The sequence below is a fragment of the Sorex araneus genome, chromosome 7 (genome assembly GCF_027595985.1).
Source record: "Sorex araneus isolate mSorAra2 chromosome 7, mSorAra2.pri, whole genome shotgun sequence".
NCBI classification, from domain to species: domain Eukaryota; kingdom Metazoa; phylum Chordata; class Mammalia; order Eulipotyphla; family Soricidae; genus Sorex; species Sorex araneus.
The window spans coordinates 77,333,529-77,346,994 of NC_073308.1; the positions used below are offsets into that span (position 1 = coordinate 77,333,529).

The following is a 13,466-nucleotide window of genomic DNA, read 5'->3' on the forward strand; positions in this document are numbered from 1 at the left end:
GATCATCTAGGGTGCTGGGGATGAACCCAGGTTGGTAGCATGCAGAGCAAGTGCCCTACTGGTATCCCTCTAGCACTATGTTTTACTGACTTTTTAATTACCAAATTCATTATGTTTTACTCAGGTTTAGGAGAAACAGAAACAAAAAGAGCAGTATAATTTTATTTATTTATTTATTTATTTATGTTTTTGGGGGTCATACTCAGCGATGCTCAGAGATTACTCCTGGTTCTGCATTCAGAAATTACTCCTGGTGTTGCTTGGGCAACCATATGGGATGCCTGGGATCCAACTCAGGTTGGCCGCATGCAAGGCAACCCCCGTCCCCCACCCTGGTACTATTGCTGTGGCCCAGCAGTATAATTTTAGGCAACCAGAAATGAAACTTTTATTTTCCTTTCCCCAAAGCCGTCTGGTGGCTTGAGGCAGTGTCTCGGGTAGAGGTGTCTCTGCTGCCCAGAGTGCCCCAGCTCTGTGCTCTGACTCCCAACCAGGCACACATCCGGTTCTGGCGTTTCTTCACGCTTGCTTGTACTGCTTTAGATTTAGAAAAGAGCCGGAATTTTGAGGAAAGTATCGAGACCTGAGCCTCATGCGCGTTTGAGACATCACCATTCCGAGGCCACGGGCTCGGGTCAGACCTCTGGGCTCTGCTCCTTCCGACTGAGCAACTGGGATGCTTGTCGAAACGAGGGTTGCACTGGGTGGACCAGCTGCAGGGAAAAGACCCGCGGCCAGACGCTGGCGCGAAGGGGAGCCCGTACGCCGCCCACCTGCACTCGGGTCCGCCTCTGCCTTCACGCGCCGCGCCCTCCTCAGACGCGCGGCGGGGGTCCGCAGGGCGCGGGAGCGCGGGGCCGCGGGGCGGGGCGCGCGGGGCGCATCCCGCGGTCCGGCGGGGGCCGGAGGCGCGGCGAGCGGGCGGCGAGCGGGCGGGCAGGGTGACCTTCCTGCCGGCGGCGGAGGAGCGCGGACGCGAGGAGCGGGGCGCGGAGCCGCAGCGCCGCCCGCGGGGCCGGAGGGGCGTCCACGGGGCGCGGGAGCCGCTCTACCCCCGCCGCGGGAACCGCCCGGCTGCCCGGGCTCCGGCCTGTGAGTACCCAGGGCCCTGGGGACCGCTGAGCTGGAGTCCTGGCGACCTGGGGACAGAGCTCGGCTGAGGCGCCGCTCAGTGCTGTCCAGAGAGTGGGGTTTGGTCCTGCACCCCCCCTCCCCCGGGCACTGCTTCGCCCGTGGCCAGGACACCCGCAGGACCGTTCTCAAAGAGACCCCGGCAGAGCTGGGCAGAGGCAGGGCAGGGGAGGTCCGCGCAGACCCCGGAGCGCACTTGCACGCCTACCTCCTTAGTGGGTTCGGGCCGGGTGCGAGCGGCTTAGAGTGGAAGGGTTGCCTGTGGTCTCCTCCCTGACGGTCAGTCCCCTCCAAGGAGACCGGCTGGCTGGGGAGCGGGGAGAGTGGGGGAGAGAAGAGGAGCATCCCGAGAGTGGCCGAGGCTCGCCCCAGGGAGAGGGCTGGGAGAGTCCCTGGAACTGGGGCACAGGACTCGCGGGGGCCTGGTGCGGAGCTGCTGCCTGCTGGAGGCAGGGACTTGCCTGTACCTCCAGACCGTAGGGAGGTAGGGAGCCGCTGACTTACCGGAAGAGCTACGAGGAGGGCAGAGGGGGCAGAGGGCAGAGGCTACCCTCTCCCCCGCCCAGCTGGAGAATTCGGATTGTACTGCAGGAATGCAGTTTCCTAGGGGTCCCAGGCCCTGGCGCATGGATGTGGAGATTCAGTTGTGGTGGGGGAACGCCAGGGTACCGGAAGGAGGAACCTGCATAGGGTTGGGGGTTCCAGCCCTGGATGCACTGGTCAGCGCCTCCCCAAGCTTTAGTGCCTGTCAAGTGCCGTTCCAAAGCGCAGTGAGTTACCTGCCATTTTTTCACCCCTTATCTTAAACTCGACCAAGTGGGGCCGGTGTGCTCCTCTAAGGGATTGGAGGTCAAGTGGGCAATGCCTTCTTTTGCCTTTTGAAGCCAGAGGTCAGTTACCTAGAGAGACTGTCAGGTTCTGCTCTGGGTGTCTGTCACTGCCAGCAGAGCCCACCCAGAAAGGCCAGCCTGACCGGAGCAGCCAAAGGCTGGGGAGCAGTCTCTAGAAATTGTATCTATGTGCTTATCTGTACCCCATTCCTTATTTGCTGGGCACCCCTCACTTGTTCTTTTGGGGAATTACAGCAGGTGGGGGGCAGATCCCTGCAGAGATTCAGTCTGTGAGTGGAATAGTCTGTGAGTGGAATAGTCTCTGTTCAAGGCTCAGAAGTTAGTGCAGTAGAGCTGGCTGAAGGTGAGTGACTACTGTGCCCAGTCTGTCTCCCTCCAGGGTCATTTTCAGTGGCAGGATAGAACTCTGCAAGGCCAACCCTAGAATCCCTCTCTACCGAAGCAGGCAGAAGCCTAGGCCCTCAACTGCTCCTTTAGTCTGTGCTCTGCTGTGTTAATCAGGGACTATAAACCCAGGGAGAGAAGGACCATACCCAGGATCTGCCAAGGCACTAACCATCGCCACCTTGATTCAAGTCCCCTTTCAACCTCTGGCTTTCCCAGGGAAATAGTTTGTAAACCCATGACCAAGATTCATGTCCTGGTTAGAGTATACACCATATAGAAGGTTTTAGTTATTAGCTCCATCTGATGAACTCCAAAAACGCATTTGAAGGCAGTCTGCCTGAGTTTTCATTCAAAGACGTTTCTTTCTCTTTTTTTTTTTTTGCTTTGTTTTTTCTTTTTGGGTCACTCCGGCAATGCACTGGGGTCACTCCTGGCTCTGCACTCAGGAATCACCCCTGGCGGTGCTCAGGGGACCATATGGGATGCTGGGAATCGAACCCGGGTCGGCTGTGTGCAAGGCAAACACCCTACCCGCTGTGCTATCGCTCCAGCCCCTCAAAGACGTTTCCTAGGCACCTGCATGTACAAACTGCAGTCTGGATGTAAGCCACAGCCCAAGTGTAGCTGGAGCACAGCCATACTCTGGCGGGGAAGAGGTGGGGCTGCATCTGCCCTGCCTCAGAGTGAAATATGATGCCAAGATGCTAGTGTGGAGCTGTGAGGGGCCAGAGCCACCCGACAGCCAGCCTGAGTTGGTGGGGAAATGAAGACCTTTATGGCCTTAACAGAAAGGATCAGAGATAGTGTTTAGTGAGAAGCAGGGGACAGCAGTGAGTCAAGGCATCAGCTGTGGAGGTTGGTGTTTGCAGAAGGCAGCTATAGGGAACCACTGATCCTTACAGAGAAGCAACATGATCAGAAGCAGTCAGATCAGGATGGACAGAGTGGGACAGCAGCACAGGTGCAGGCAGGAGGGAAAGTGGAGAGTTTGGAAGAGGAGAGAGAGAGATGAGGGATGTTCCAGCACCTACCCATGGAGGGTTAGAGAGAAAGCAGGACCAGAAGTGACATGGTCATTGTGACCTGGACTATGAAGATGGTAGACGATGGTTGGGGAAAGTCTCCAGTCTCGGAGAGAATTCTGGTGAGGTGTCCAGTGGGAGGATGGAAATGCAGCCTTGGAGCTCGGGAGAGTTTGAGACAACCGTCTCATGGGCATTAGCAGGAGAGCTGGGGAGATGGGCTGTCTTCTAGTAGAGACATCTGTTTAGAGGACAAGGAAAGGAACAAAGTCACCAACACAGAAAGGGGGTGGGGAGAGCCAGCCTCAGTGCGAGTGCCCAGAGGGGCCTTCCAGGAGAGGAAGGTGTGCACCCATGGTGGCAAATGCTGGACAAGTTAAGAGAACCAGGGAACCCAAGGTTCAAGACCTTCTTGAAAGAGGGTTCTGCTTGGTTCTGCTGCCCAAGGGGACTGCTGCGGGTCATCATGGCAGTAGCAGTGATTTGTCTATTCGTACTGGGTGCTGTCATTCACACTCCTTAACTCAAAGCGGGTCTCCTGATTGTCATCCGTTGTCAGGTGATAAAGCTGGTGACAGAGAAGCAGTCACTCTCTAAAGCCCCTCCGCAGATCAGTGACGAAGCATCTCTGTTCACAGACAGGATCTCCTGCCATTGCACTGTGTGCTCCGCTCTGCTCTCTCCTGCATAGCTGCAGCTCTGTGCCCTCTGGCCGCTGACTTCCCCTTCTGCCACATCCCCACCTTGTGCTCATTGTTACTTTTATTAATGAATCACCGTGGGGGTACAGATACAGGTTTACATATTCTCGTGCTTGTGTTTCAGTCATATACAGCTTGAGTATCTATCCCTCCACCAGTGCCGTCCTCCGCTGATGACCCTATCATCCCTCCCACCCACTCCCACCCCATCCTCCTCCCCACCCCGCCTCTTTTGCAGGGCATTCCCCTCAGTTCCCTCTCTCCCTTTGGGCATTGTGGTTAGCAATGGAGGTCTTGGCCAATGTGTTCGGTCTATAGTCTGCTCTGAGCACGCCTCTCCCATTCCAAACGGGTCCTCCCACCACATTTTTGCTTGGTATTCCCTTCTCTATCTGAGCTGCCCTTTCCCCCAGCATGTGAGGCTGGTCTCCAAGCCATGGAGCAAATCTGGTACTTATTTCTGTTATTCTTGGGTGTTAGTCCTCCATTCTGTTATTTTATATTCCGCAGAAGAGTGCAATTCCTCTATGTCTGTCTCTCTCTTTCTGACTCATTTCACTTAGCATGATACTTTCCATGTTGATCCACTTGTATGCAAAGTTCATGACTTCGTCTTTCCTGATAGCTGCATAGTATTCCATTGTGTAGATGTACCAAAGTTTCTTTAGCCAGTCATCTGTTCTTGGGCATTCAGGTTTTTTCCAGATTTTGGCTATCATAAACAGTGCTGCTATGAACATACACGTGCAGATGTCATTTCGACTATATCTTTTTGCCTCTCCGAGATATATTCCCAGAAGTGGTATTGCTGGGTCAAATGGGAGCTCAATTTCTCATTATTTTTTAAGAGCACATGTAAGTGAGAGTCTCTTATTTCAGTCAGCACAAAATCATTTTATTCATATTGGCACAAATGGTAAAATCTTTTACGGGTACTGAACCATCTGTTGTGAATGTGTGTGTGTGTGTGTGTGTGTGTGTGTGTGTAGCACATTTTCTTTGTCCATTCATTTGTCAAACTATACTTTGGTTACTTCCATGTCCTAGTTATTTGCTAAGATTTTAGGAGCTGTCACCACACCCAAAAATAAAGATAACTGTGAGGAGATGCAAATGCATTTCACTGTGCCTATGTATATCAAATCACCATGCTGTAGGGCCACAGCAACAGTACAGTGGGCTAGAGTGATAGTACAGTGTGTAGGGTTCTTACCTTGCTTGCATGCAGCCAATCTGGGTTCAGTCCCCAGCATCCCATCAGGTCCCCGAGCCTTGCCATGAATGAGCCCTGAGCACAGAACCAGCAATAAGCCCTGAGACCCAATGGGTGTGCACCCCCTCCCCACCCCTATTGTCATGTTGTTCATCTTAGATACATACAGATTCTTTTTTTAAAATTTTTTATTAGAGAATCACTGTGATGTACAGTTACAAACTTATGAACTTTTGTGTTTGCATTTTACTCATACAGTGATCGTTTACCCATCACTCCACCAGTGCCCACTCACCCCACCAATGATCCCAGTATCCCTCTCACCACCCCCACCCCATCCCCCACCACCCCACCCTGCCTCTGTGGCAGGGCATTCCCCTTTGTTCTCTCTCCTTTTGGGTGTTGTAGTTTGCAATAGAGGTGTTGAGTGGCCGTCATGTTTGGTCTATGCTCTACTTTCAGCTCGCATCTTCCAACCAGAATGGGTCCTCCCGACATCCTCTACTTGGTGTTCCCTTCTCTATCTGAGTTGCCTTTTCCCCTAGCATGTGAGGCCAGTTTCCAAGCTGTGGAGCAGACCTCCTAATCCTTATCTCTACAACTCTTGGGTGTTAGTCTCCCACTATGTTATTTTATATTCCACAAATTCTTTTTTTTTTTTTATAATAAAGATTACCTGTACCAGATGCCTTTCTTTTTTTTTTTTTTTTTTTTTTTTTTTGGTTTTTGGGTCACACCCAGCGATGCACAGGGGTTACTCCTGGCTCATGCACTCAGGAATTACTCCTGGCGGGGCTCGGGGGACCATATGGGATGCTGGGAATCGAACCCGGGTCGGCCGCGTGCAAGGCAAACGCCCTACCCGCTGTGCTATTGCTCCAGCCCCCAAATTCTTGATTACAAATAAGGAACTAACGATTTGGAGACTGGGTGTATTGACAGCGCCCTCTGTCTGTGATGGGCTGATGTGTGCTCAGTGACCTGCTTTGGCTCTCCTGAGGTCTCCTGCATGCCCATGGCTGTGGGATAGCAGGCAACCTGCGAGTTGCTGGCATCAGATTCTCCCACAAATGAATTTAGAGATTCTCCATGTGACCTCTGAGTCGGGACAGGAGAGTGAACTCCAGGGACACAGTGAACTTGTTATTAAGGAAGAGGCAGGTTTCTCTGAATATCGGCACAGCAGGGCACTAGACTTGAGACCTTGACTCTGAAACTGCATCACATCATTGGTCTGTCCCCTGGAGCAGTGACAGATGGCACTTTTGTTGCTAGTTATTTTTCTATGATATCAAAGTAACACACAATGATAATTTTAGATGTTAGTACTGATACTCCAAGACCACCAGGAAGCCCAGTGCTTTCCTGACCCCTCTCCTGAGCTTCCCCTTTCACTGCTTTTCCTCTACTTCCAGCATTGTTCTGTAAGGTGCTCACAGCCATCCTGGGGAGAATGATGCTTGGCTCAGCTCAGCTTACCTCTGTTCTGCTGTCTCCTGTCACACAACTCAGCACAGCTGCTGGTTGGCCTCTGGGCTAAGGCTTCTTAATTCCAGCACAGGAATAAAGGGTTCTTGCTCACTGCTGGCTGGGCAAGACATGCAGAATGATGATATGTCTCTGCCTTTCTAGCATCTCACTTTTCTTGGGACAAATATGGGCCCCATCATGCCCTTCTTTAGTGAAACCTCCTGCAGCCTCCAGCTGTAGGTTTTTCCTCCCTTCTAAAGGACTCCCCCAACTCCCTTGAGTGGGAGCTTCCTGACTATCTCTGCATTGGTGCTGTTCTGACATTGGAGCTGATGTGTCAACCTGGGGTCTCCGGCTGCAAGAGCTGGACACGTGTCACTTCTTGTGGTACCCCATGTGATAGTTGTTCTTCTCTTTCTGGGGTTCCCTTTATCTGGTTGCTGATCCCTGAATCTGTGTCTCTTTTCTTTTTTTCTCATGCTTGACTTTTCTTGTTTTCTGAGATATTTCCTTGCCTCTATTTCCCAGTTCTTCCACAGAAATGTTTTCATTTAGGTATTATATTTGTAATCTCTCATGGTCCTTTATTGGCATATTTTTCCTTTGTGATAGTATTGTGATAGTATTCTTATTTCAGGAATGGGGTGTTTCCTAATTGTGCCTAGAGCAGGGGTCACAGGACCATGAACTTGACCGTTGGAGGTCGGGCTCGCAGGGACCCTGTTCTCAGCCCATGCACCCTAGATTAGTCATTCCCATGCCTTAGGCATCTCTGTATCATTGTTCCAGAGATTTTACTTTCTTTACTTCTCACAGGCTGGGCATTGTCACTTGATCAGACTGGTGTTCAGGTGTTAGGCACCAAGGGAGTCTCCTCCTCCTTTGACATTTTGAAGTCCTGCCCAGGCCTTCAGTTTCTGGGTCTCTCCTGGCAGAGAGCAGGATGTGTCTGCCCACTTCTTTCTTTCTTGTGGACTTTCCTTCTCTCCACAGACCTTTTACCAGGCCTGCCATCTCCCTCCTCCCAAGGGACTCCAGCCTCAGGGCCTTCTGCCTGCTGATGAGTGGAGCTGGGTTTCCTCTTACTGGAGAGAAGGGAGAGCAGGACCTTGCTTCTTCAGGAGCCAGACTCCTTGCTGCTGTGTTTGGGGTGTGTTGGAACCTGGTGACCAAAGTAACACGGCTAGCAGGATGGGAATGATAGTTCTGACCAGGACCCCCTTGCTGAATGGAGCAGCCGGGCCCCCAAACCGTAGGTCTTAGCAGAAGCCCCCACCTAAAGCCATCTTGCCTCCAACTTGCTAAACTGAACTCATTCAGAGTATTTGGAAGAAAATGGGAGTGGACACATCCCAACAGTCTCAGAGTTGGGAGCTGTTGCTGGAGCTCAGCTTCCACCTCACATCTGGGTCCAGCCTTCACGGAGACACACTGTGGCCTCTCTAGGGTTAAGCTTTTCTTTCTTTCTTCCTCCCAGAATTTTTAAATGTGTTTACTCCTGGGAGGAGCAACACAGGAAATGAGTAATTAGCATCACTTCGTGGAGAGAGCCAATTAATTCATCATTCCAATTTGACTGCTGCTGCTGGCAGATCAGCTGTTGTTGCCTTAAGTGGGAGGACCAAGAAGAGGGGAGAGGCGGAAAAGGGAAAGCAGGGAACTGCTTTCTTTGCCCTGTATCAGGACTGGGCCAGCATAGGAGGACCAAGTTAGAGTTCAGGGAGTTTTTGTGCCTGTTCTAGGGCAATATGTATCCATCTGTCTTTTCTGTCAATTATTTCTAATTCCTATATTTTTCCTATGCCTGCACTCTCCCATGAGCCACAAACATCCTAGGGATATAATGGAAGGACAAAAACTTTCAAGGAGCTCCTTTACCCCTTAAAGGAAGGAGTCCAGCATTTCCTGGCCACTTCTCCTTGGCCTCTTGGTCGGGTCTAGGGACTAGGGAGCACACTCAGTGCCTGTAGGGCTGAGCTCTCTACCCGGCCAGCTTTTCCTTGCCAGCCTCCCCACAAGTCTGAGCACTTCTCTCTGCCAGCCTGCAGGAGTAGGGTCAGTAAGAAGGTAGGGCATACACAGGAGTGTGGCTCAAAGGAAGGTGTGGTGGGGCCACGGCACACTTAGACGTAAGGCTCATCAGCTGATGATGAGCAAAATTTGTGTCGGCAGTGTTTTCTTTTAGCATCCAGGTCAAAGATTTTGGTCTCTCAGTGTCATGTCAAAAGAATCCCCCTTTGGAAAGCCTCCCATTTCCTTTGCACTGTTCAAATATGGGGTGACAGTCTGGTTTGGATCCAGATCTTTCCAACAGATGATACTGAAATGTATACTTCTGTGTAATCTGGGAGCAGACCCCACAGTGCTAACTTCTCAAGTTCTGCATTTCTGGCTACACTGAGTTGAACAAGAGAACCCTGGTAAAGTAGGTTGTAGGGAAAACAGAGTGGAGCTTCTGAGACTTCCACTTCAATAATGGCAAGAACTAGCAACCTAAGCTCATGTGCCTGGAAAGCTCAACTCTGCAAAATTCAGTGACCCCTGAATTTTATAGAACATCTGAAGTAGCCCCTGAGATTGTCTACACAGCATCCACAGTGAGTCCTGATCTTGTCTACACAACATCCATGGTGATTTCTGAGTTTGTCTATACAGTAGGCACAGTGGCACCTGAGATTGCCTGTACAACATCCACAGTGATTTCCAAGCTCGTCTACATAGCATCTACAAGTGACTCCTAAACTTGTCTACACAGCATCCATTGTGATGCCTGAGCTCATCTACACAGCATCCATGGTGATGGAGCCTGTGTTTAAATAGCCCAACAGGAACTTCTCTGGGTCATTACAAGTTAGTCTTGTTGGGACTTTTCTTGGGGGATGAAGGGGTGCCATCATGAAACAGCACCTGTCACATGCCCTTTATTCCACTCTGTCCCAGCCCAGCACATGACACATGGGTGTCAGCTGACCTGAGGCATTGGTGACTGGGTGCTCTGTGACTGTGACTCCCCCCCATCTCTGACTTTCCTGTCCTTTGTTCTATCCTGCTGCTCACTCTCCTCTTCCACTCTAACTAAGTGTGAAGGAGCAGCTGGGCAGAAATTTGACATGGCCATAGCCATGACCCCCACTTTTCCTGACATCAAGCCCTTCTCACCCTTCCTGCTGGCATTCTGATCCTGGCACACACCCAATCCTGGCAACTGCCTGATCCTGGCACATACACCATCTTCAGTGGGTGCCCTGAGGAGGAATCACTGGAAGATATCATCTCAGCATTCTGGCTCAAAGGCTGCACCTCACTTTTTGAACGCATGTGGAGTGGATTTTTTCCATCACTAATGAAGTACTCGGGGGGATTTCCTCAATAATGTTCCTTTTTGCTGCATGAGAAGGAGCGTGATTCAATCCAAAGAGCCTTTTTAGAAGATGTTCCTTAAAGACCCAAAAAGTCCCCGAGTATGCACCAAGCCTGTATTTTAATGTTTGATTTGCAGCCTGTCATTTACCTCCTGAGAGGCACAGGCAGTGTGGGGAGAGCGGCCACCTCTGCTTCTTCCCAGGGACTGACTAGAGCAAGGCATTGCCCTGATGATGCTCTTTCCCCGGAGAGTCCAGGACAGATGCAGGGCCTTTGAAGACACTGCACTGTGGTCGGGAACACGGAGCTTGTGCTCAGCCTGATGGGGGTGCTGTGCTAATCCGGACATGAGACTCTAGAGAGGTGGACTCGGGTCTGTGGAGAACTGTGCTTTTAGAGCCCAGGCAGAAGGGGTCGCGGGGACTTTCAGAGAGGGTCTAAGCACAGTATTTGAAGAGGGACAGAAACGTAGACCACTCTGCTCTCTCTGACATAAGTGTCATGTGAGCAGGACAGCGAACTGGCCCAGACTGCTCTGATGATGAAGGACACAGTCACAGTGTACCCCGGAGGGGACAGTGCAGCCCAGAGGCAGGGCCAGAAGCCAGAGAAGCAGGAGGAGGGGACTCCCGGGAGTGTGCATGCCCTCACTCCCTCAGGACAGGGAGCTAGCCCCTGTCGCCCTGTGATTCTCTCCCCTGTATTCCCATGTTTCTCTCGGGATAGGGAATGAGCAGCCCCTGTCTCCCTGTGAATGTGGGTGCTTGCTTCTCTTTGAAATAAGACTCTTGTGCTCAGATTCTTTCAGCGTTAGTTCAGGGAAGAGAGAAATTGAGCAGATTCTTCCTTAAGATGATTTCTCTTAATCTAAGCTTTGTTGCAAAAATCAAATTTTGTGGGGGTGAAAAGGCTGAACATGGCCTCTTTCCCCCTCCTTTTCATGTCCCTCAAACACACTGCTGGATCCAAGAGCTAGTACAGCAAGGAGGGCACTTGCCCCATCTGGGTGACCTGGGTTCCATCCTTAGTACTGCTTATGGGTCCCTGAGCTCCACTGGGAGCCTCTAAGCATAGAGACAGAAGTAAGTCCTGAATACCACCAAGCGTAACCCAAAACCAAACAAACCGAAAAAGACAAAACAAAAAGCCACAATGCCTACTCTGCAGAGCCCTGCCAGTCCAGGCCAGGAAGAGTAGACCTGAGCAAGCCTGAGGATTTGTGCGAAGGAGAAAATCTTTCTGGTTTTCCCTCCAGACTTCAAATGAGCAGAAGCACAGTTTCAGTTCCAAGGACATCCTTTCAAGAGCCAGTGGTGAGGACAGGAAGTTGGTCGGCAGGCTGGCAGCCATCTGCTTCCTGGGAGCATTCTTGCCTGGGAAGTTACAGCATGTTGGTTTAGATTTGGGGAATGTGATGCAGTGAAATGGTGCTAGGGGGATGACGAGGCACTGCAGCTGCACCATCTCTGCATTCGACTCTGTTTGTTGCCTGGGGCACTTGCTTTTGGGTTCCCTTTTGGGATGGCAGATGCTCCTCTCCAAGCAGTAATCAGGAGAACCTGGGCCCTACCAGTGATTCTCAGCTGACTTCGCCAGCTGCTGACTGCAGGAGTCCAGGGATGCAGGAGAGTACCTGGGGTCTTCAGGGCCACATCTGCAATACTGGGGAACCACATGATGCTAGGAATGGAATCGTGTTAGTGTGTGCAAGTCATGTGCCTTACTTCCTGCTCTATCTCCCTGATCGCTGGAGATATTTGTTTATACCTGTATTACTTACTGCTTGTTCGACTGAGAACTGAAGGTTCCTGGCTTCAGTTCAAATACAAGTGCGAGCTCTAGCAGGATGCCCCCATGCACCCAGGAAGCTGCCCATTGAAGCAGGCTGTGACCTGCTGAGGATCTGGAGGGTGGTGCTGGTGGGGAGGGCCAGGGGGAGGGTTCTGTATATGGATCATTCTCAAGGGGAACTTCAGAATGTTGACACTGACAGAATCAAGACTGAGAGATGACACAGACATGCTAAGTGTGAGTAACTCACTGAGATTCAGAGATGAGGGGTGGGAGCCATCTGGGGTGATGGTGAGCTGGGGGTCAGGGACAGGCATCTAAAGGTTTGGCACAGTTGCCTCGTGTATTTCCTTACCACCACCATCACCTCTCCCTCACCTCACTCCTCACTGCATGCAAGGACGCCCTGAGACCCAGACCCAGAGTCTGCTCCATGTTGAGGAACTGAGGCCCCTCTGCTCCCCTTGTCCAGAAAATCCTGCCTCAGAACCCTGGGAAGTGTTCCAGAAAGACTCTTGCTAGGCAGGCTCACCACTAGGATAAGTAGCATTAAGTCAGCTCTCTTTTTCTAAAATAGCAGTATAATTTGCTCTAATTGAGAAACCTGGCTTCACACTTAACTCAGTGTTAGGATCTATTAAAGACTAAATCAAAATGACTCGTGATGTGTGGTATAAAGTACTAACATCACACTTCCGGTCAAAAAGACGGTATGGACACATGGTTTCAAAAGAAGTACTGAGGGAAAAACCTAAAGTACTAAGAAATTTCCAGGAGAAATATTTCCTGGTTATTTTAAAATACTCTCTTTTGGGAGAAAAGATATTTTTACATGATTTTTCTGTGAATTGCAGTCATTAGATAAAGCCCTTTCCATTGAGATGTGTTGCTTAAGTGATGATTTTATTTCCCCAAGATGAGCCATTGGAGTAGACTAGCTTCTGCTGTCACATACCCTCTGCAGATGTATTGTGTGGGCATAGAAAATGTTGTTAGATTATCAGAGGCAAGCACAAAATTCACCTTTTACCCAAAGTAGGCATTCTAGACATTTAGAGTCCACCACTTTGTAGCTTAGGAGGGAAAATATTAATTCTATGGACTAAGTCCAGTTGATGGCAAGGAAATACTCATTACTCAATGACAAGATGCTGAAAACTTTTGTCATAGAGTTTGGTACAGAGTACAGAATTTGGTATTAAACTCAGTACAGAGCCAGAGTGATAGAACAGTGGATAGGGTGCTTGCCTTGCAAGCAACCAACCCAGTTCGATTCCTGGCATCCCATGTGGTCCCCCAAGCACCAGCAGGAGTAATTCCTGAGTGCAGAGCCAGGGGTAATGTTACCTCTGAGTATAGCTGGGTGTCAGTCCAAAACAAAAGAAATAAAATAAATTTAAAAATAAACAGTACAGTTCAATGAATGCTGTTTCCCAGTTCTTTTTTAAAAAAATTTTATTGAATCACGTGAGATAGTTATAAGCTTTCATGTTTGGGTTATAATCACACAATGATAAAACACCCATCTCTCCACCAG

At 50.5% G+C, this 13,466-nt stretch overlaps 1 protein-coding gene across 1 annotated transcript in view; it reads left to right on the forward strand.

The window, feature by feature from the left end:
- Positions 1-880: 880 nt before the first annotated feature.
- Positions 881-13,466, forward strand: part of TRPC3 (transient receptor potential cation channel subfamily C member 3) — a 72,732-nt gene continuing 60,146 nt past the window's right edge. The window contains exon 1 of the mRNA XM_055144266.1: positions 881-1,092. The gene's annotated coding sequence lies outside the window, so the exon portion shown is untranslated. The remainder of the gene's footprint in view (positions 1,093-13,466) is intronic.